Source organism: Bidens hawaiensis, unplaced genomic scaffold (genome assembly GCF_021521415.1).
Source record: "Bidens hawaiensis isolate Kalapana, Puna unplaced genomic scaffold, B.hawaiensis_p1.1 tig00035049_1, whole genome shotgun sequence".
NCBI classification, from domain to species: domain Eukaryota; kingdom Viridiplantae; phylum Streptophyta; class Magnoliopsida; order Asterales; family Asteraceae; genus Bidens; species Bidens hawaiensis.
This window is the reverse complement of record NW_027496089.1, coordinates 48,515-73,192: the sequence shown is the minus strand read 5'-3', so window position 1 is coordinate 73,192 and position 24,678 is coordinate 48,515. Positions and strand designations below refer to the sequence as shown.

Sequence of the window (24,678 nt, the reverse complement as noted above, 5' to 3'; positions counted from 1 at the left end):
GGGAACGGGTGGTGTAGGCTTCAATCTCGGAACCCACCATTTTCAACGACCAAAACTCATATTCCAACATTGCGATTTTCTCTCTAGGACAGTACTCTTCTCGCATCATATTCTTGAACTCTTCCCCAGTTCATAGCGTTCACCAAATCCAATCCAAGAATTTGCATATTGGAGTTCCACCAAGTGAGAGCAGAATCTTCCAGTTTTCCAGCTGCAAATTTGACCCTGCTGGCGGGTGGACAGTTACACATCTCGAAAGCTGACTCTGCCTTCTCAGCCCAACGCAGGAAACCTATGGCTCCCTCAGTTCCGTCAAATGAATTAGGCTTGCAGTCTAGGTAGTTCTTGACAGTACAAACTCCGGCTTGACCTCTGGCTTGATTCAGAACGTGCGCAGCTTGAGCGGCCGCCGCATGGTCATTCAGTAGGGTTTGGAGTTCTGCTGCGGTTAGGTTAATGTTACCGCGACCATGACCAGCGTTTCTTCCAGATATCTAGGTGTTATCATCCTGAGATGTCGTCGCCTGAGAACACGTCCGAGTGTGCATCCTCCTCCGTATCTTCCTCGGGTTCTTCCACAGGTTCTTCTGCATCCGGAGCAATCTGCGCCCCTAGTGTGTCGCAGTGGGCTAGAGCTGTCACTTCAAGGGCTCTTGTACTAAAAATTTGGTCACACAAATCTATCATCTCTGCTTGCATTTTGTTCATTACCTCCTTTTGCTGAACACGAGCATCCTGAACTTCCTTCATGGCTTCGGTCAGGAAGGAAATTCTCTCTCGGATATCGATTCCATTCTCTTTCAATTCTCTCATGTTTGCTCTATTCGAGTGCATAATGTCAACCTCACGCTCTAAACAATAAATGAGGGCTGCGAAAGCGCGCTCCATCGGGAGTGTCAGGGGTGGTAGCGTTTTGAAGGATGTCGGACAACCTGGGAGAGGTAGCGGTGGAACTTGCACACAGTAAACGATCCGCTCGAATAGACTCGGGGTACCAACTCTAGTGACCATTGTCCTCTTACACGTCTCCAGATGGGAGATACCTCTTCGGTGCGGGGGCTGCTAGTGTCGGGACTACTCGGGGTGGTGATGAGTTGGGAAGTTGCGGTTCCTTTCCAGGGGCGTGAGACATCGGGTCGGATGATGATGGCGATGGCGTCGACATCCTTACAGGATAAGTCGTGTATGGGTTACGCGCGTATGAGTGAATGAGGTAAAGAGATAAAGAAAACGAATAACTAAATATATAATACACATTTATATATGCAGTGCGTAAAATTATAACTAATGGGTCGTTTCAGTTATAGTCTAGTATGAATGCATTTCTAGTTCGCTATAACCAATGGCATTGATACCAATCTGTCACACCCTCAAAATCCACTAACGGAGTTTTACCGTCAGAGGGTGTGAACTAACAGGATCGGAATCATTAGTTATAATCAAACACTATGTTCAAAGTTTTCAAACCACGAATATTAAATTTAAATAAGTGCGGAAGCGTAAATTCATAAACCAAGTGTTGCGTCACGCTGGACGACTTAAAACCCAATTAATAACAGTTTAAAAACAAGTTTGCAAAAACGATAGAGTTCAATGAAATGCATGTTCCTATACCGCGCGCCCGCCTCGGCTACCTGAGAATAACATACTAAAAGTATCAACAAAGGGTTGGTGAGTTCACATATATAAATAAAGAAAACCATTTGCGTTTAAGTGTTTGCGTTTGCGTTTTGCGTTACCAGATAGTGTTAAGTCAATTATATATCAATAGGAAGCTAGCCTATAAAACAAGTATTACTAAGTGTTCGACACCGAAGCTAACTGTTTATCAATTTCCATGCCACCATGTCTATCACGACCATGGAAAATGCGTTAGCCAAGATTACACCCACTCGACCCGCCGTCGAGTTTAGAGTTGGGTGGGGTTTGTCAAACCCAGTAGTACTACTCAACAGTGACTCGCTATTATACAAATACTAAACGGTTCGATGTTATGAAGGACTTTAGTTGGTTAGTTTGCCACTTAGCCTTACAAGTGATATATAACTAATAACAAAATCTAAATCGTTTTGGAGTATGTTATCTCCCCCAAGTAAAAAGCGTTTAAAAGGGTAAAAGGGGAACGTGAAACTCACTGTTTGCGAAGAATTCAAGAACAAGTCAACCGAGAGATGCGCGTCACAGAAAATCCTCACTAGCGCTCTAAAATAAGAATGAGATTTTCTAAGTATTGAAACTATTATTGAGTCTCTAGACTCGGCACATAATACCTATGCATGAGACACGTTTCGTGTTTCGTTTGTGAATTATGTGTGACTCGACAAACACATTGGTGACACGTTTCATGTGTAAACAACTACAATAGTATCAAGTACTAACATTGTACATTGTTAGTAATTATTCTCCACGAGGGCAATTTAGTTAATAACATAGCAAATGTCGATCAACAAACACGTTTCATGTATTTTCACATAGTTCAGCAGCTAGTTTTATCAAGACAGAATTCTACTTGGAAAGATTACTCAATTCAACAGATCATAACATATCAATTGATTTACCAAAAATCGTCACAGAAGCAGACATGAGTTAGGTTTCCTGAACTATTTTTATTGTATTTTTATTCCACATAGTTTTCTTAGAAAGACCAAAACATTACGGTAAACTCACAGCCATCAAAATCATGCGCAACAGAATGATATTTGTTATTCCCGTTAAATGTTAAATTCAATTAATGCAAGACCAATTGGGTTAGCTGCCGAAAAATCTCTTGCATATTTTGATTGATATAGTTTGTTCGTTGATAATAATCGATTATCTCACAGGTAAATAAGCAAAAAGGCTCAAGATATTTGGTGTTTCGGTGGGTTCTTAAAGGCATTGATATTTGTGTGACTAGATTTTGAGGACTATAAAGGGTCGTAGATCTTTAGTATAAACGACTAAGAGCCTAATTGGTTGTTAAGAACATTGTGTCGGAGATTAGTGTTCTTTTGTTGCAGGTTTTAATTGAGGCTTAATGGAGGTTTAATGGAGATCTCGGCTGGTTGAAGAAGACTGCACAGTTTCCAAGTAGAAACCCAGGGGGTTCTCTGTCCACAGCTGTCAAGGAGTTCTTGGTTGACTTTCGTTGACCGATAACCCCTTGCCCCAACCGAGAACTCCTGTTCTCGGTTAAAGTTGACCGAAAACATCCGTTCTCGGTTGACCTTTGTTGACTTTCGTTGACTGTTGACCGAGAACTAACCTCGTTGACCGATATCCCTCCTGCTGGGCCTAAAGCTCATTGATTGGGCTTAACCTTTACTGTTATTATATTTAATTGGCCATATTTTTATTTTTGTGATATATGTTAATTTTTGGGCCATATGTTGGTTCCTTTGGGCTAATTTCTTAAATCTTAAAGCCCAAATCAACCAATGATTTATTTTTACTAACTTGATTCGTTTGGTGCAGTAATGGCTGATCAGACTCCGTTAAAGTTTGTTGTTACGCACAATATGACCGGACATCTATATGATCCACCACTGGCCCACAAAGAATTCAAGTCTATGATTGTCGGTCTCAACACGTGCAAGATTTCTCACGCACTACGAGAAAATCATGTTATATGAAAGAAGATGATCACGGAGTTTTGGAACAACTAGTCAATCAACCTACAAGGACAAGATGGAGTCGTGTCTATAGGCTCCAAAGTTCAAAAAAAGCCAGTTAGTATCACTGAGGCTATCGTCAGAGAGGTGCTGCTGTTTGGTGACCAACCTGATTACCCGACTGAGTACTTCACTGCTGATGTTACTGAGATCCTCACCAGAATGGGTTACGAGGGCACCTATCCTCCGACAATCAAGAAGCTATTTCACCCGTACTGGAGATTCTTGATTCACACGTTTTTCACTTGCGTGTCCGGTATAAAAGGGGGCTCTGATGAAATAAGTCATATTCAAATATCTGTTGTCACTGCTCTGATCATGGATTTGAATTAGAATTATTCCAAGTTCATTTTCAATGAAATGATGAGCAATCTGAAAGGGAAGAAGAAAGAGATGTTCCTTATGTATCCAAGATTCTTGCAGATGATCTTCGATTATCACTACACCGATCTTGTCAAGTCTGTTGCTACTTTGATATGAAGTCAATGGGACCCAATACCTTTGGGTTAATGAAACAGTCCAGAAAAGGATCCAAGATTGTGTATCAGGGTCTGAATGCTTTGGTAAAATTCGGGCGATTTGCTGAAACAGAGGTTGAACCAATTTTAGCTTACGTTGCTGATGAACATGTAGCACCAGCTCAACCACGTGTTGCGACCTTTGATATTTCTGATGATGAAAATGAAGAAACGGAACATCGTAACATGGAGACTGCTCCGAGTGCCCAACAGTTAGAAGGTTTTGAAAGATTTAAAGAGAAACTTCAGTCAAAAGCTCTGAAACCTCCTCAGACAGCTGCTAAAACCGTTGAAGAAGATATGATTGAAGATCCAGCCGCCGACCTCGGTCCACGCAAACGAAGAAAGAAAGACCCAAGGCCTGGCGTGCTGGTCAGTGAACATGAAACAACCTCAACAACAACTACAGATGCAACCAATAGTCTAATACAACATCCTCAACAACCCAAGACACATGCTCCAGAAACTCTAGATGAACCAAGTGCACCCACTGCCGGGCAACTGATTCAAGATTAGGCTTTTGATGACTTTACTTGTAATTTTGATTTTGAATAAGATATTCCACAAACTGATGAGGCCAACTTTTAATTAAATACTTCTCCCTCCAGCTCATCAATCCCAGAAAATCAAGGTCAGTCAAGTTCAAATGTTACTGATAATATTGCTGAGATTCTTGCCATGCAAGAAAAATTTATGCAGAACAAGGGAAAGGGTATTGTGTTAGAAGTTGCTCCAGTTGACGTGCAAGCTCTCGAACGTCGAGTTTTTGAGCTCGAACAAGATTCAGTTCTTAAAGACACCAGTATTTAAGAGCTGGAAGCAGGCAACTCTAAAGATACCAAGATTAAAGAACTACAATCCAACATGGGAGAATTAATGGCTTTGTATCTTGACCTCCAACAAAAACTGTTTCAGAAGTTTGTAGATGAATTTAAAGGCAGTGATGATGTGGCCTCTAAATTCCCAACGTTGATCAAGGTGGTAGCTCTACTACGCGCCCTATTGAGAACATTGATGAGTCTGAGACATTGAAACAATATATGAACGCACCACCAATCTCAAAAGAAAAGTCAGATAGAATTCAGAAGAGGTTGTTGGTAATGAAGAACTCAAATCAAAATGTCTAATCATCAGATCATGCAGATAGATTCATTGTCACCTTCCCTAAAGGCTTCTCAGACAAATATGGCGATCGTTCGGGAATTGTTTCATGGGGTTTCGATGCCGATAAGAATATGTGGTGGGTGAAAAGGAAGTCCGGGGCCACTGAGTATTATTAGAAGATAAAAGATTTTGGATCTTGGACGAAGGTGGATCTTAGTGACCTGATAAACTCTCCTTTCCCCAACCCAACGAATGATAAACGTGGTATAGACTTCTGGAACTTTCTGAGAAGTCAAGTCGATAGAGGCTTCCCAAATATGAAGAATGCAGAGTCTTTTCTGAAGAAGGCAAAGGGAGTCCAGGATCCAAAGACAGGGAAAACAATGGTCAATGTAATGTGGCCTGCTATGGACAAGGCCACTCATATTCTGTACCTGAAGCGATTCCGGATGGCACCTTGGACAACATGAGATTTTGGATGTATGATAGTGTAACTGCCACAGTAGGTATCAAGCTGGAAAAAGGAAAAGATCAGTATAGATTCGTTGATCCAAGAGACCTACTAAAGGTGGGAGAAAGGGACATCAAGACTCTTTGTGCATTCCAGATAATTTCCGATCCGATTTTTCAAACGGCTGCTAAAGAATTCACTGGTATGGTCGCTTTTATTATTCGATGCAAGTTTTGGGCGGGCGCGTTGAAAGATGTTGATATTGACTACATGGAGCATGATTAAAGACCAAGCTACAAACCAAGGTGGAGATTGTTGGGCCTAGTTTTTGATGGTTTGTACTTAGTCAATTGTATTTGGGCTTAGCATGTATGTGGGCTTTGGGTCACGGGTATATTGTGTAAGCCGAGATCTCTTATGAGATCTCAGTGGGCTTTTAATTCGTTTGGTCTTAACCGTTTGGTTCCTTATATATAGTGCATGTATTGTATAGGGTTAAGATGTTAGTTCATTTGTGTTTTGGCCGTCTAAGAGTTACTAGATGTGCAAGTATTATAAGTGCTTAAGCACCCACGTATACTAATAATACGTGTGTTTTGAAGCAATTCCGGTGTTACATTCGTGTGTTTGCTCGTGTTCTTGATACACCAAGTGTTGGTATTCCGCACCAATACTAGTTTATTGATATCATAATTGTAGTGATCCAGATTCGGGACTTACATTAGTAATTACAAGTCCATTCGTTATCATTATGTAAGTCATTCGTTAAGCTTGTTTAACGAATGATAATTATTATGTTACTTGTGTCCATTCGTTCACGATGTTTAACGAATGGACAGTAATCGTTATTGATATGTATCCATTCGTCATGGAATGTTGGCGAATGGGCTATAGCGAATGAGTCATTCGCTATACCATTTTGTTATTTTATGTAATGAAGATGAATGAAGGCCATTCTTTGCGGAATGTGTAACGAAAGGCATTCGTCTGAGCCGTTAATGTGTAACGAATGGCATTCGTCCAGCCTGTTTAATTTAAGTGTGATTTAAGTATTCTCTCTGAGCCATTACTCTGTTCATTTAATCACTAACACACTCCGTTCATTAATATATCAATTACATATATATATCAGATAACTAGATCCGTAACTTAATATATATGAGTTTTATCAATCGTCTGTTAGCTCTAGTTCTCTCAAGCCGTTAGGTCTTCACAAATAATAAACACATTCAAACATGAAATAGCTATTGGACGAGACAATTAAACTTACAATAAATAAGAATCAAAGAAAGAAATATGTATTTAAGAACCGTTTTTTAACTATTGTTAACCTACACACAAAACAAAACGGTAAGCAAATAGTAAAATTGAAACCCTAAACCTAGAATTTAGGTGTCGGAAATCGATAGTCAAACACTTACCAAGTTGGATTTCAAAAGTATGTTAACAATCAGTTTTATTGAGAGAGCGGTATGTGTTTAGGGCACGAGCAAGCAATCGTATTGTGGAAGAGAGGGTATAGTGTTTGGAAAAATGTTATGTCCTCCTTTTATACAAAACGATTTTATGGTAGTGCATTTCAAAAGAATTTGTCGTTATGCACAAGAAAGAAACAAAAATACTCTAAAAGTTATTTAAACACAAACAGTAACTATGCTCGAGCAAATTGCCAAGCAAAGTTATGCTCAAGTACACTCGAAATAAAGATCACAAACATGTTCGGGGAATAAAGATCAAGAATGCTGAATCAAACATAAGTCTTAGAATATAAACTAAGTGTAGATTGAAGCTAGAATACTTGAATATACAAGGTTACTCGTGAAACAAATTACAAGTATGACAACCAAGTAAAATTCATCAAGCACACTACCTTACTCGATATCAATTAACTTCCTAATGATAATGACTTAGAATGTTCCTAAAAGCATCTCGAAACATATAAATCATAAAGTTTGATCGCATTCTTACTAACTATGCTCGAATACAGAGACAAGATGTAATAACCATATGAATACTCACTTTACTCGAATGCATAATCAGTATGCTCAAAAGAAAAAAGTATGCTCTCAATCGACATAGTATACTCGAAACATTTAAGATAGTAAAATAAGAACACAAGTTTGCTCGAACACACTTAGAAACACCGAAATCATGTTGGAACAGCAAAATATGTAAAAATATAACAATTTTAAGCATCAAAACAAACAAAGACAAAGAAGCTTATTAAACTTAACTCGAACTGGTTATGTAGAGAAAATTTTGACACTTTGGTGTTTTAAAGCTTATACACCTTGGTAAAATGAGATAAATTTCTGTTTATTAAACGAAACATATTTTTTGAAAGATCTGAACATGAAATCATACTGTCTAAATCACTTTACACTATTTCAATCTTTGTATTATTATGACATATAAGGCAGGTTAATATCAGGTATTTCTTAACTTAGAATAAATTTCATTGCATCAATGATATGATTAAGGTTCAATTTATGCATTAGAGTTAATGGACCCCACTTTTGGACTTATGATGTCTCCTATCTCTTCTCGAATCTTATTTAGCTTTCTCTAGATCACCCCAAATTGACTTCAACCTCCTACTGCTTGGTCGCAAACTTTTAATGATTGAACACATTTTCAAATTTTGGTATATATTTTAATATCAAAATTAAGGTTGAACATGGATTAGATGCCACACATAGCTTTTGTAAGTGCATGACTTGTTGTCCATAGTCGATCGAATAAGATAGAGATAGTCTAGTCTTTATGTTTAATGCAATATGGTCATTCGTAATGGATTGTATAGAGAGTAGGTCCATTCGTTAAAGACTAGGCTATTCATTAAGCTAGGAGCCCATTCGTTATGGAGATATAATGAATGGTTTCTCATTCGTTAAGTTATTCCCCATTCGTCATAGAGATATAATGAATAAGAGCTCATTCGTGATGAGAATACCCCATTCATTAGAGATGCTAACGAATGGGGCCTAGGCCTATATATAGGCAGTTCCTATTCACATTATGTAGAGATCCGTGCTTAATTATCAAGGTACTGTTACCATGTCGGATTCACTCTAGACATATTGTATTTATCATTAATGTATTTACCATAAAGTATGTTAAAGTATTCGTTTATAGTATCATTTTGTGTACCGGATTGATGTATCGTGTTATCGGCTAGATCTTGGCTCGTATAACGTATTTACAACTGTTATTAGAGGAGACGGCTGCTCGTGATACATCAAATCGCTGCAAAATTCTGATCGAGATGTTGTTCTTCATATTTGGATCAAATCAGTGATTAAATGTTAGAATTTATGTATTATTTGTGTTTATGTGAAATCCAAAGCCTTCTGTGTATTTTGGTGGTTTAATTTATTGAATTTAGTGATCCGCCATTGATAGACATTGATGAAGCTTAAAGAAGTGGTTTTATATAATAGATGGTGATTCAGATTGATTTTGATGAAATAGATGTTTGAATCAGGCTCGTAATGTATTTTCAAAGCTTCATGGTGAATTTGGGATGATAATATAAAGATTTGAATGAGTTTTGATGATCATCCACCATTGATGAAGCTTGATTATGAGTTTTCCGATGAAGATAACCGTTTGTCCGGCGATCTAACTTAATGTTTCGGCGAAACACGTTAATCCGGGGGACAATAACTAATTTAGTGACTCATTCGTTAATTTACTGTACCCATTTGTTTCGAGTTACCAACAAATGAGGCCATTCGTTAATGTATGAAGTCTATTAGTTAATGAGATTAACGAATGTGTTTTAAGTTATTGGGTCTAACGAATGTGGACTAGTTCATTATCAGATCAAACAAATGTGGGCTCACTCGTTATTGGATCAAACGAATGTGACTATCTTAAAGTATGAAGGCCATTCGTGAATGGGTATAACGAATGTGGACTAAGTTTAATGTATGATGATGGTTATAACGAATGAGGGGTGTTATTTATAACGAATTCGACTCATTGGTACAATTGCAGCGAATGACAACACATTGTTATCATATGAGGACACTATTTTGACGAATGAGAGACTGATTAACGAATGGTGATCAGATTAACGTATGGCATAACGACTGAAGACCCATTTGTTCTTTGAGACTCATTCGTTATTGGTTAAAAAAAGAGTATTTTAGTAAAACATTCTTTAGTCGCCCATAGAATAGAACAAGGAGAGCAATCAACGCTATGGCTACTTTAGGACAATTCCCGCCTTAATGTAATATGGCCATTCACTGTGGATTGTATAGCGAATGGGTCCATTCATTACAGACTAAGCTATTCGTTAAGTTAGGAGCCCATTCATTATGGCGATATAATGAATGGATGCTCATTCGTTAAGTTAATCCCCATTCTTTAAAGAGATATAATGAATAGGAGCTCGTGATGGGAATACCCCATTCTTTAGAGATGCTAACAAATGGGGCCAAGGCCTATATAAAGGCAGTTCCTATTCACATTAGGTAGAGATCCGTGTTTAATTTATAAAGGTACCGTTACCATGCTGTATTTTCTCTTGACCTAATGTATTCATCATTCATGTATTCACCAAGTATATTAAGGTATTCGTTTAAAGTATCGTTTCGTGTATCAGATTGATGTATCGTCTTAGCGATTAGATCTTGGCTCGTATAACGTATTTATAGCTTTCACCCAGCTGTTGTCTTTCAATGCTTATTCAATGTTCTTTGATTCAACATGGAATTCAAAACAATAAAATAAGCAGATGTTAGCAGTTTCAGATCCACTTGAATAATTCAATAATGTTATCAATAGGATGATTTCTTTGTGTAGCAGTTGTTTCAAAAATAATACTAGTGGTGATTTTAGGAACAAGGTTGGAAGTATCGAACTCTGGATTTTAAGTTGTTTTAGCTGAAATTGATGAGGCAAAAGAATTGTCCTCGTTGAACAAAGCTTCAAATATGGTGGTGGGAGTATCTTCTTCATGTTCTTCACGAACAGGAACTTCAATGGTTACACCAAGGGTTTTTTCAAAATTTCCAGCTTCCCCAATAACATCTTCACCTTCAACAGATTTTTTCAACAAAAAATCAAACTCATTTCCTTCATTATCAACTTTAGACCATAGTATGTACAAATCTAATTTCACTTCATTAGTTGCATAAGGAAAGCTAGTTTGATATGCACTTGCTTCAATGTCGTTAGGTTAGATTTTGAAAGACTTGATGAGATTCTCAAGGTCAAAGAACCAACTTGGACCATTAACTGTATGAATTGGTTGTCATTGAACACTATGTCAGATGTCTCAACCACACTTAAATGATTTTTCACATATACTTTATATGCCTTTGCTTGTGAAAATTTGTTCAGATAATCTGTTGTATTCAATAAAGAAGATTTGCAGCCAAAAGGCTTAAGGAACTTGATATAGGGTTTTCTGTTGAAAAAATCTCATAACGGTTTTGTTATGACTTTTATTGAGGAACACCTTGTTTTGAACATAACAAGTTGTGTTTGTAGCTTCACCCCAATAGGAGACAAATAGATAGGCATCTGCAATCATGGTGCTTTCAGCTACAATAAGTGTCATATTACTTCTTTCTACAACACCATTCTACTGTGCGGTTCTAGGAGCACTGAAAGGTGGTAATACTCCTTCTTAATTGCAAAACTCAAAAATCAACCCATTCTTGAAATTTGTACCAATGTCACTACACTTTGACTCTATTCTCCAATTGATTTTCCATTATGGTTACACATCCCTTGATCAACTCAGCAGCTTCATCCTTTGTTGGGAGAAAATATACCCATGTAAAGCTTGAGAAATCATCAATGACAACAAGTAAAAATTCTCTTCTTTCCAATACTTAGAACACTCACATGACCAAAAAGATCCATATGAATCATTTCAAGCACTTGATGAATTAAGTTAACCAACTTTTTCTTCTGTGATCATTTGTGTTGTTTTCACATCATGCATGTGGAACAGTTGTTATCTAGCTTGAAATCCCTTATGGGGTAAACCAATTGCATGTTCACATTTAACTAGTTTGTCCATGTTCTATAGATTAAAATGCCACAATTTCCTGTGCCAAAGTTTTGTTTCATTGTTAGTAGCCTTAGAAACAACGCATTACCACCTAAATAAACAACATATTTCATTCTTAGCTCATAGAAGTTTCCATTGCTAGGCGCCATCATGATTATCATGTGTGGAGGAATGACAAATTCTAGTTTCAAAATAAAATAGTTTGTATCATCAAACCCAACTTTATAACCCTTATCACAAACTTTTGAAATGCTCAACAAGTTGTATTTAAATCGTTGAACATAATAAACATTGTTAAATGACACCTTGCCATTTGTTTGTATACCCTTTCCAAGAATTTTCCCCCATTTTCATTACTTCCAAATACAAATGCTCCTTCATCGTTCTCTTCATAATTCACCAATGTCCTTTTTCCCCAAGTCATGTGCCTAGGACATCCATTGTTCATGTACCGAATTTCATTCAAATATGTGGATTGTTCCTGCACAATAAAAATAAAAATAAATGATTAGTTGTGGAGAGAATCACAAGCCAAAGAGGCTTTTACTCCCTTAGTTACAATGATAACAGGCTTTCTAGGATAATCATCCTCATAAACAATCTCACATGAGTCCTCACTATCATAACCATTTTCAACATTGACATCTTTGTTCAAGACATCATTCAAACATTCTTCAACGATTGATTACCAAATCTCTAAGAGAATCTTTGGAGTCTCATCATTTGTTTTCCACAAGAAACCTCTGGATTCATTACCAAACTTAATAAAAATTTCCCATCCCCATTCAAATTTCCAGAATACCTTCTCTTTGTTGGTTTTGCTTTTGGTTCCTTTTTCAAGACTGATTAATAAGATTTTTCAAAACTTTTCTCACTTGGTGTTTCAGTTTTTGTGGCTTGGCATAACTTTTCTTGACCATACTTTTTGCTTTAACCTCTTTAACTTTCTTAACATTTGATTCATCCACCACCTTTTCTTTGTTAAGATAGGCATTGTATCTTTTCTTGTTGTTGCCAAAGTCTATCCCAAACATAATTTAATCAGGAACTTCAAGAGATTGTGACTTGATCTTGTGCTAGCAGGAGTCTGTATGATGTCCATAAACATCATACCTTGCACCAGATTTTGCAAAAAGACTTCAAATCATCATATTGTTCATTATTCATGAACTTTTCACTAAGTCCGGGAAGGTCTACTCATATTGTTTTTGTATGAGTAAGACACTTATCAAGATCAATATGAATTGGAGCATAGATATCAATATTTTCATTCTTTTGATTCATACTTCCTAAACTAAACATCACTACTTGAGGTTGTGTGTATTTGCCACTGCTCTTAGCATACCAAGTAGAACTTGGTCTACCTATTTTTTTGGGAAAATATTGAGGATCTCCACAAATATCAAAAAACTCATGGTTGGAATACACAGGATAAATAGGATGAAAATATACTTTGATATTTCATCAGACTTCTTGTTCTTAGATAATTCACCAGACTTCTTTTTCATTGAATCTGAAGAATGTGAATTTTTCTTTCTCACTTTTAACCCCTTTTCTCAGTAAATTCTTTAAACTTTTCTTGGAACTCTTGCAACTGCAGAAACTATAACCGTGGGTGCTTTCATTGCTTGAAACACTTTTAGCAATCTCACTTGATTCAACTTCAATGCTTGTATCTTTCAACTCGTGTTGATTAGATGATTCATATTTAGTTTCATTGAATTTTGTTTCAGAAAAATCAAATTCTCCTTCATTGTTTACTATGATATTGTCATAATTCTTGATGAACTCTTTAATTTCATCAAAATTTGATTTGAATTGTCTTAGTTATACTTCCCTTTTCTCTTTGTCTGTGAGATCCGAAACCCGGTGCGGAAGGGGGTCGAATGGTGAATAAACGAGCTTGGATACAGGATCGATCATACAACATGTATTGACTCTTGAAAGATCTAATGGACGTATGTGGAGAGTTCGATTCGATTAACAATCAATAATAGGATGAACAATTGTAGTTGAAACACAAATAGATAGATGTAGTAGCATGATTTCATTAACTGAATTGTAATACTAAGAAAAAAAAGTTTATTATTTATTTGTTTTTATAATAATAATAACCAAGACATGAATAAAATGGAAATAAGTCTGCATGCGTGTGTATGTTGAAAAAAATATGAACTAGTGTATCAATTATTGAACAATAAGACAAAAAGGAAAAATGATGTCAACACACATTTGCTTATTACAGTAGAAAAAAATATATGGTAAATCCTCACCACTCATTCTTCATAGTGTTTGCATCACTAGAAGCTTCTTATGTTACTATAAATACCATGATAGTGATCGTTCTTCGCATCCCATCTCCTACGTTACACTCCTTTGTTTGCTTTCTTCATGGCTCTCTAGCCCTCTTATATGTTCGTATCAAAATATGACAAAGTTGGTCACTGAACCACCACCACGGTTACTTGCCGTGTCTTCATCTCCACCGGGTCTCCACCACCTTTATTTCATTCGTCATCAACGCGACACCACCATTCACATTTCTCCACCTCCCACCACCAAACCCACCATCTCTGTTAAACACCAAACCACCCGCTACCACCGCGAAACTACTCAATGTAACCACCCGTCATCGTCTCTACACTCTCGAATCCTCATCCAAACCTCCAAACCATGAACTAAGACGCCACTACCTGCTTGCATTTTCTGTTTACCACCACCAACGATCGGAGAACCATCGGTTGTTTGAAAGGATCACCGCCGTCACCGTTCGCGTCTTTTCGGGAAGTATCTTTGCCACCGTATCGCGAGTCCAACAAAGGTAACCCGAACGTGAACCTATAAAAATCATCAAGATAAGTTAAAACATGATTCATGACATAAAACAAAAAGGTTTACAATATGGCCATGTAGCTTATGTTATGATGAGTTAGCATGTTAAAGATGATAAAACAAAAATAGTGAATAAAGGAATTAAATCTGAATAGTAAACATGGAAACTCATAAGCTCCACTGGATAAGATGCTTCAGTTTTAAACTACAGGTACAGGGTTCGAAACCCCCTTGCTGCATCTATTTTCTTTTTAAGATTCTCAGCTCACTTTAAGTATATAACTAACAGTTTCTAAAGTTATATTCAAAAACTGGTTGTTGGTTGTTGGTTATGTTGTTGGATTGCAATAGTACAGATGCATGTTCGAAACCCGTAGGCAGCAATCATTTTTTTTAATTGCTTAACAGCTCCTTTAACTGATTTGTTTAACTGTTTCAAAAAAATAAATTGCTGGTCACGAGTTCAACCCCCACCCATGACAAACTATTTTTTTTTAAAACCATGTTTGATATTCATCCATAATCATATTTTCTTTTTACATTTGAATAATATTCGTTAAAATATATATATAAGAGACATTGACCTCGTTAAATAATACTTATTTTCTTAATAAAATGACTATATCTTTCTATATATATAAGATAAAATTCGACTTTAACTTGTTAAACTTTACACGAACTTATGAGCTACATGTATACAATGTAGGTTGATTTAAAAGAGCATCATTTATATTACATATCTCTGTAAGATAACTAATCAACAATCAAGGTACGGATCCTATACCCCCTCCATATTGTTATCATATTCGATTGTTATAAACCCTTTGATATTATATACCTTTGGAACTCCTAACGTCTTTGACACCTCAATTCATTTGGTCGTCCGTTCGATTCATGTTCAGATTATGATTTGTTATTTGACTTGTTAGCGTGTGATATATTTATTATTAAATTGTACTCATTATCGCATATTCCTTTGTTAAGATATGAATTGTTACCGTATAACTCAGATTATTTGTACTCTGTTACCCTGCGCACTCGCTTCCCGTGGAGTGTCCCACGGGCATAACATTGTGGCATCGATGTTATGTGCTCCTTCTGTGACGGAGAGATCAGTTCACGGCGTCTCTTAAGTACATGTGTGGTACATAGCTATTAGGAGGCGTACGGATATATCCTAGTTCAGTTTTTCAGATTCAGTTTCAGGAAATGGTTGTGGGTATGCCAACTTACGCCATTTCGGGTGATTGACATAGAGGAGTGGCCCCCCTGTATGTCGTCACATATTATCAGACTCAGTTATGCTTATGGGTACATCCGTATTATATGTTTCAGTTCAGTTATTCAGTAATATTATTTTAATTAGCCATATGTTATCATATATTGTGATTCAGTTGATTATTACTTGCTTTTGAGCCTTAATATTCCGTACTGGGCATTCGGCTCATTCCGTAAATCTTTTTACACTTCAGGTTCACAGGATACTTTGGGCGGGATCAAGAGAGAAGCTTAAAACTTAGGAAAAATATGAAGATGTGTGTTAAGCTTATGTCATTTGAATAATATGTATTTTGGACTTAGTATCTGAACCATCAGTAGTATGTACTTTTGAATCTAATGAAGTAATGGAATTATGTCTTTCGTCTCTGTATACCTCCGTACATTGTGACACGTCAGCCTATCCGGGTTGGGGTGTTACAGCTATGGTATCAGAGCAAAGGCTCTTTCCTGTAGAAAATCTAAGCGTTAGTAATTAAAACCTATGAGGATTGGGTAGACATTTAGGTTTAATTCTAATAGGTTAGGAACCTCATTAGGTATCTTTATTTGTTCTCCTTCCAATTTATATTCTAACCCTATTGACATCTTTTTAGATGCCGCCTCGTCGTTAAACTCGCAAAACCACTCACGCGACTAATGATTCGGCTTCGAATGAAACTCCGGTTGATCAAAATATGGTTTCTGCTATTAATCAAGCTTTTGCTGAACTACTCCCGAACCTTGTTGCACAAACCGTGGAGGCAGTTATGCAACAAACTCGTTCTGAAGGACACGCTAATGTTACTCCTAATTATGGAGTTGTGATTGATGAGAATGCCACTGCTGAAGGCATCCATGTGTGGCTCCAGAGATCCAAAAACAAAAGCCCAGATCTTTTAGTCATGCTGCTACTCCTTTGGAAGCATGAAACTGGATAGCACACATTGAGAAGATCTTTGAAGTATTAGGAGTTGCGGATCAGTACAAAGTCAGATTAGCCACCTACAAACTAGAAGATGATGCACAAACTTGGTGGGAAGGCCATAAGCAAGTCAAAGGAGGAGACACTTATGCTGCTACTCTTTCATGGGCTGACTTTTATACCCTCTTTTATGAGAAGTATTTCTCTACAGCTGACAGAGAAGCCTACGGAAGGGAGTATGATGTTATACGACAGAGGGATGATGAACCAGCTTCAGAGTTTATGACTCGATTCTCAAGATTGGCTGGTATTGTCGGAAGTGCAGTAGGCTTAGCACAAGTGCAGGCAGAAAAATGTAAATGGGCAGTCTGTGATCCCATTCGAATGTCAATCATGTTTATGAAGTTCAAAGACCTTACCGAGGTAGGTGATGCCATTAAGACCTTTGAATTCGAGAGGAAAGAATTCTTGTCTCGAACTGGGAAAATAAGAAAAGAGATCGAGACGGGCAACCCAAGCTGGCTATGGTCCAATCATCCTCTACCGTTAGAAAACATCAGGACCGTAGGGTTCAAGCAAATCGAAGCCTTGGAAATCAAGCACGTCCATGGCAACCTAAAACCCAAAACCATAAACCCGCTCATAATCAGATTCAGCCGTATACAGGACCGATTAGAGCTCAACCACTGAATCAATATGGAAGCCCAAACCAAACCACAAGCTCTACATGTAACATTTGTGGCAAGAAACATGGGGGCGTGTCTCATAGAGCTATTGGAAGATGTTTCAGGTGTGGCCAGATGGGGCATATGATTAAAGATTGTCCTAAACCAGAAACTAAGAATATTACTGGAGGAAAAGTTGCACCACCAAACACTAGGGGAAGAGTGTTCGCACTTTCTGCTACTGATGCTGCTAATATCCAAGGTACTGTATCTTGAACCCTTCAGCTTGGTGAACATAGCATCTATGTGTTATTTGATATGGGTGCAACACACTCTATAGTTTCTCTGTTGTTTACTAAGTACCTATCGATTAGACCAACCCCGATATATCCCACTCTAACTATTTCCACTCTGATGGAGAATTCGATCGTAATCACTCACATTTATAAAGATTGTCCAATCCATATTGAATCCGTCATGTGTAACGCGGATCTATTTCCGATGCATATGTCTGACTTTGATGTTATCCTTGGAATGGATTGGTTAACCCGTCATCGTGTGACTATTGATTGTTATTCTAAATGTGCCGTTTTTGGTGATCTTAGTTGTCTTAAACTTGTCTATCAGGGTATTATACCCCACAAGACTCTTAAGATTATTTCCGTGCTCAAAGCTCGTAAGCTTATATCGCATGGTTGTGCTAGATTCTTAGCCTCGATTAAAGATACCTATGTTGTCCAAAAAGGCATTGATAGTCATCCTGTTGTTTGCTTGTACCCTGATGTATTTCCGGAAGAGCTACGAGGACTACCACCTGATCGTGAGATTGAGTTCACTATCGATTTAATCCCTAGCGCCGAGCCGATTTCAAAAGCACCATACCGTATGGCTCCGTTAGAATTAAAGGAACTAAAGGAGAAATTGCAAGAAATGCTAGAATTGGGATTCATAAGACCAAGTTTCTCACCATGGGGTGCACCGATTTTGTTTGTAAAGAAGAAGGATGGTAGCATGCGTTTATGTATTGACTACCGCGAGTTGAATAAGATTACCATTAGAAATCGGTACCCTCTACCTCGTATCGATGACCTTTTCGACCAACTTCAGGGCGCTCAGTTCTTCTCAAAAATTGATCTGAGGTCAGGTTATCATCAATTGAAGATCAAGAACGAGGATGTTCCTAAAACTGCTTTTCGTACTCACTATGGTCATTACGAGTTTTTGGTTATGCATTTTGGGCTAACCAATGCTCCTGCAGTTTTTATGGACTTGATGAACCGAGTATTTCAAGAGTTCTTGGATAAATTCGTTATTGTTTTCATTGACGATATCTTAGTATATTCTAGAATTAAAGAAGAGCATGAGGAACACTTGCATAAAGTGCTTGCGACGTTGCGACGAAAAACGTTGTATACAAAGTTTTCAAAATGTGACTTTTGGCTCAACCAAGTTGCATTCCTTGGTCATATAGTATCCGCGGAAGGGATGAAGATGGACCCTGCCTAGATTGAGGCAATTACAAATTGGCCTAGACCCACTTCTGCCACGGAAGTTCGAAGTTTCTTCGGCCTGGCTGGATACTATCGAAGATTTGTAGAAGGATTTTCCGTCATTGCCTCACCCCTTACGCAGTTGTTGAGGAAAGGAGTAAAGTATTCCTGGAATGAGGAGCGAGAAAAGAGTTTTATAGAATTGAAGAAACGACTAGTATCTGCTCTGATACTTACTCTGCCTTCTGGATCACGAGGCTTCCAAATCTACAGTGATGCTTCAAAGAAAGGACTTGGTTGCGTGATGATGCAACATGGTAAAGTGATTGCATATGCCTCGCGTCAGTTAAAGCCTTATGAAGTTAATTATCCAACGCATGACTTGGAGTTAGCCACCGTAGTCTTCGCGTTGAAAATTTGGCGTCATTATCTCTACGGCGAGACTTGTGACATATTCACTTACCATAAAAGCCTCAAGTATATATTTACGCAAAAAGAACTAAATATGAGGCAACGAAGATGGTTAGAACTCTTAAAATACTATGAAGCAAATATTCAGTACCATCCGGGAAAAGCTAATGTAGTAGCTGACGCGTTGAGTAGAAAGAGTTTTGGTACCGTATCTTGTCTTCAAATCCACCCTCGTATAATCTATGATCTGGATAGATTGGGTATCGGTATTCATGATGGTGATTCTAACGGTTACCTAGCTAGAATGCAAATCGAGCCTGACCTAATCTCTCAGATTAAAGATGCACAAGGGTATGATGGCGAATTATGGGCGATAGTGCAAAACCTCGAGGTAGGAAAACAGTCAGAATTCCGAATGGATGAGCATGGTGTGATTTGGTGTGGAAAAAGATTGTGTGTGCCAGATGATTCCGCTCTCCGTGAGTCATTACTAGCTGAGGCACATAGCTCACCATTCTCTATTCACCCAGGATCTACGAAGATGTATCGAGACTTACGTCAAAACTTTTGGTGGAGCGGCATGAAGGAAGACGTTACTAGATACGTAAGTAGATGTCTCACTTGTCAACAAGTAAAGATTGAGCACCAGCGTGCTAGTGGTTGATTGCAGCCGTTGGAAATTCCCGTATGGAAGTGGGATGAGATTTCGATGGATTTTGTTACGGGTTTGCCGAAGACTTTTAAGAAAAATGATACTATATGGGTAGTTGTTAACAGACTATCTAAATCAGCACACTTCTTACCTATTCAAGAAAAATTTCCGGTGAGTAAGTTATCCGAAGTATTCCTTTAGGAAATTATTCGACTTCATGGTACTCCATCTTCGATCGTTTTGGATAGAGATCCACGATTCACTTCACGTTTTTGGAAAGGCTCCCAAACAGCTTGGGGTACACGTTTGAAATTTAGTACCGCTTTCCATCCTTAGACAGAAGGTCAATCCGAACGTACAATTCAGACTTTAGAAGATATGCTTCGTGCATGTGCACTTGAGTGGACGGGTAACTGGGACGAATATTTATGCCTTGTTGAGTTTGCTTACAACAATAGTTGGCAAGCAAGCATTGGCATGGCTCCGTTCGAGCTTTTATACGGTCGAAAGTGTCAAGCACCAACATGTTGGGAAGAAGTAGAAGAAAAGATCATTGAAGGACCCGAGTTAGTTCAAATTACAAACTAGAAAGTCGTTGTCGCTCGGGAAAAATTGAAAGAAGCTCAAAGCCGACAAAAGAGTTATGCAGATCAGCACCAGCGGACAGTTGAATTTCAAGTCAGCGATCACGTGTTTCTGAAAGTATCACCTTGTCGTGGTGTTCGTAGATTCAGTATGAATGTAAAACTTAGCCCTCGCTATATTGGGCCATTTGAGATTCTCGAGAGAATTGGAGAAGTTTCGTATCGTTTGGTATTACCGCCACAACTTTCACATGTTCATAACGTGTTTCATGTGTCCTTGTTGAGAGGATATAATTACCATCCGCTTCACGTCATTACTTATCCATTACATAAGATCCATGAAGATCTCTCGTATGAAGAGGAAACCGAAGCAATTCTGGATCGACAAGAAAGAGTTATGCGTAGAAAAGTAATTCCTTTTGTTAAGGTTCTATGGAAGAACCACTCCGAGCGTGAAGCTACATGGTAAACTGAAGAGTCAGTTCGTTCTGAATATCCGAATTTGTTCGAGTGATAGAACCTTTAGTCCAGGTAACTGTAAAAATTACCTCCGATCTGTGAAAGTTTCTAAATTATATGGTTATTTTAAGTTATTTACACCACTTATGTGACTATATATATACTATGATATGTCTCTGAATTGTGGTATGAGTACCAATAGTTGCTCTGTTATCTGATCCCTTCTCCGTCAACTTCCATATGACATTAAGATACATTCTAGGAAGCTATTAGGGCATGGTTGTACGGTAATTGACAATTACGGACGCGTGGTAATTGTGAATTACAAGTACAAATGTGCTCTAATGGGAATCCTAATGTGTAAATTGGTGTATATCGTCGGTCTCTGTTACGAAACCACTGTTTTGTTACATCTGAAAGGATCCGTATTCTGATATACAAATTTCTAGGACGAAATTTTTTTAGGGGATAATAGTTGTAATACTAAGAAAAAAAAATTATTATTTATTTGTTTTTATAATAATTATTATTATAATAATAACCAAGACATGAATAAATTGGAAATAAGTCTGCATGCGTGTGTATGTTGAAAAAAAATATGAACTAGTGTATCAATTATTGAACAATAAGACAAAAAGGAAAAATGATGTCAACACACATTTGTTTATTGCAGTAGAAAAAAATATAATGGTAAATCCTCACCACTCATTCTTAATAGTGTTTGCATCACTAGAAGCTTCTTATGTTACTATAAATACCATGATAGTGACCGTTCTTCGCATCCCCTCTCCTACGTTACACTCCTTTGTTTGCTTTCTTCATGGCTCTCTAGCTCTCTTATATGTTCGTATCAAAATCTAACAAAGTTGGTCACTGAACCACCACCACGGTTACTTGCTGTATCTTCATCTCCACCGGGTCTCCGCCACCTTTATTTCATTCGTCATCAACGCGACACCACCATTCACGTTTCTCCACCTCCCACCACCACACCCACCATCTCTGTTAAACACCAAACCACCCGCTACCACCGCGAAACCACTCAACATAACCACCCGTCATCGTCTTCCCAGTTCATAGCGTTTGCCAATTCCAATCCAAGAATTTGCACATTTGAGTTCCACTAAGTAAGAGCAGAACCTTCCAGTGTTCCAGCAGCAAATTTGACCCTACTGGCAGGTTGACAATTACACATCTCAAACGCTGATTCAGCCTTCTCAGCCCAACGCAGGAAACCTATGACTCCCTCAGTGCCCTTAAACAAATTGGGCTTGCAATCCAGGTAGTTCTTGAAAGTACACGTTCCAGTTGGACCTCCAACTTGATTCTGAACATGTGCGGCTAGAGCTACCGCCGCATGGTCATTCAACAGGGTTTGGAGTTCTGCTGCGGTTAAGTTGATGTTACCGTGACCGTGCCCAGCGTTTCTTCCAGCCATTTCCTAGAATCACAACATAAAATGTTTGACATGAATTTTCGGTTTCATATACAACACACCATACATGTAATAAAAAGATAGGTAAGAAAGAAATGTAAAAGAAGCAAACATCACATCACAACCATATAATAATCCAAATAATAATTCATGATTAAAACCATTGTATTCGCTACAAAGTATTTAAAACCAATCCTTAAAATCATAGAAAATAATAGTTTGGATGGAGACAACTCTTCCATCTAGGTGTTATCATCCTTAGATGTCATCGTCTGAGGACACCTCTGAGTGTGCCTCTGGCTCAGCCGGTTCTTCCTCCGGTTCCTCTTCGGGTTCCTCCACAGGATCCTCCTCAGGCTCCTCTTCGGGATCTTCTTCGGGTTCCTCTTCAGGCTCTGCCTCAGGTTCGGCTGCGTTCTGAGCAATTTCCATCTGTAAGACATCGCAACGCTCTAGTGCTATCTCTGTCCGGGTCCTTGCCACTTGGAGTTGCTTTTGCAAGTCTATCATCTCCGCTTGCATTTTCCTCATAATCTTCATCTGTTGATCATTAGCATCTTGCATTCCCTTCATAGTCGTTTTCAGGCAGGAAATTTCCTCCCTAGCCTCGGTTCCATCTCTTATCAATCCGGGAATGTCCGCTCTCGCCGAGCGCATAAAACCCACGTCACGTTCTAAACAAGAGACAACAGCCGCGAGAACTCGCTCTACAGGTTCAGTTATGGGTGGTAGGGTGTTGGGGTAAGCAGGACGACTCGGGTGGGGTAGCGGGGGAACTTGTTCGCGATAGACCATACGTCTGATCAGACTCGGGTACCAATTCCAGCTAACGTTGTCGTCGTACATGCCTCTAGACAGGCGATACCTCTTCGGTGCAGGGGCTTCCAGTTCCGGGACTACTCGGTGGTGGCGATGAGGTAGGTAGCTGCGGTTCCTTTCCATGAGCATGAGTCATCTGATCGGATGATGATGATGGTAGCGTCGACATCCCTACAGGTAAGTCGTGTATGCGCGCGTATGAGTGAATGATGTAAAGAGATAAGATAACGATAGACTACACAAACTATATATGAAGTGCGTAAAATTATAACTAATGGGTCGTTGCGGTTATAGTCTAGTATGCATGCAATTTCTAGTTCGCTAGAACCAATGGCTCTGATACCAATCTGTCACACCCTCAAAAACCACTAACGGAGTTTTACTGTCAGAGGGTGTGAACTAACAGGATCGGAATCATTAGTTATAATCAAACCATAAATAAAGTTTTCAAACCACGAAAACATTTAAGTGTAAATAAGTGCGGAAGCGTAAAACCATAAGCCAAGCGTTGCGTCACGCAGGACGACTTAAAACCCAATAACAATAGTTTAAAACAAGTTTGTATAAACAGTAACGTTCAAATTAATGCATGATCCTATACCGCGCGCCCGCCTCGGCTACCTGAGAATAACATACTAAAAGTGTCAACACGAGGTTGGTGAGTTCACAAGTTTATATAAAATAAAGCGTTTAGCGTTTTGCGTTTTGCGTTTTGCGTTTAGCGTTACCAGATAGTGTTAAATCAATTATATATCTATAGGTAGCTAGCCTATAAAGCAAGTATTACTAAGTGTTCGACACCGAAGCTGACTGTTTATCATGTGCCTTGCCACCAGGTCTATCCCGACCATGGTAATGTGTTAGCCAAAATTACACCCACTCGACCTCCAGTCGAGCTTAGCGTTGGGTGGGGTTTGTCAATCCCAGTAGTACTACTCAACAGTGACTCGCTATTATCCAATACTAAACGGTTCGATGTGTAGGACTTCAGTTGTTTCGTTTGCCACTTAGCCTTTACAAGTGATATATAATCTAATAACAAAATCTAAAAGCGTTTCGGAGTATGTATTCTCCCCCAAGTGAAAAGCGTTTAAAAGAGTTAAAAAGGTGAACGTGAAACTCACTGTTTGCAAAGAATTCCAAAAACAAGTCACCCAAGTGATGCGCGTCACAGAAAACCCTCACTAGCGTTCTAAAACAACAAGGAGATTTTCTAAGTGTTGGAACTATTATCGAGTCTCTAGACTCGGCACATAATACCTATACACAAGATACGTTTCGTGTTTCGTTTGTGAATTGTGTGTGTCTCAACGAACACATTTGTGATACGTTACATGTGTGAACAACTATTTACGTGTGAAGTATTAATAGTGTACATTTCTAGCAATTATTCCC

The 24,678-nt window shown here is 38.4% G+C and overlaps 1 long non-coding RNA gene across 1 annotated transcript; it reads right to left on the bottom strand.

Moving 5' to 3' along the window:
* Positions 1 to 856: 856 nt before the first annotated feature.
* On the bottom strand, positions 857 to 23,633 carry LOC143586945 (uncharacterized). Its single transcript, XR_013144788.1, has 2 exons — positions 23,523 to 23,633; positions 857 to 1,238 (listed from the first exon to the last, which is right to left on the bottom strand). It is a non-coding gene; the product is annotated as an uncharacterized LOC143586945 (long non-coding RNA).
* Positions 23,634 to 24,678: the final 1,045 nt, after the last annotated feature.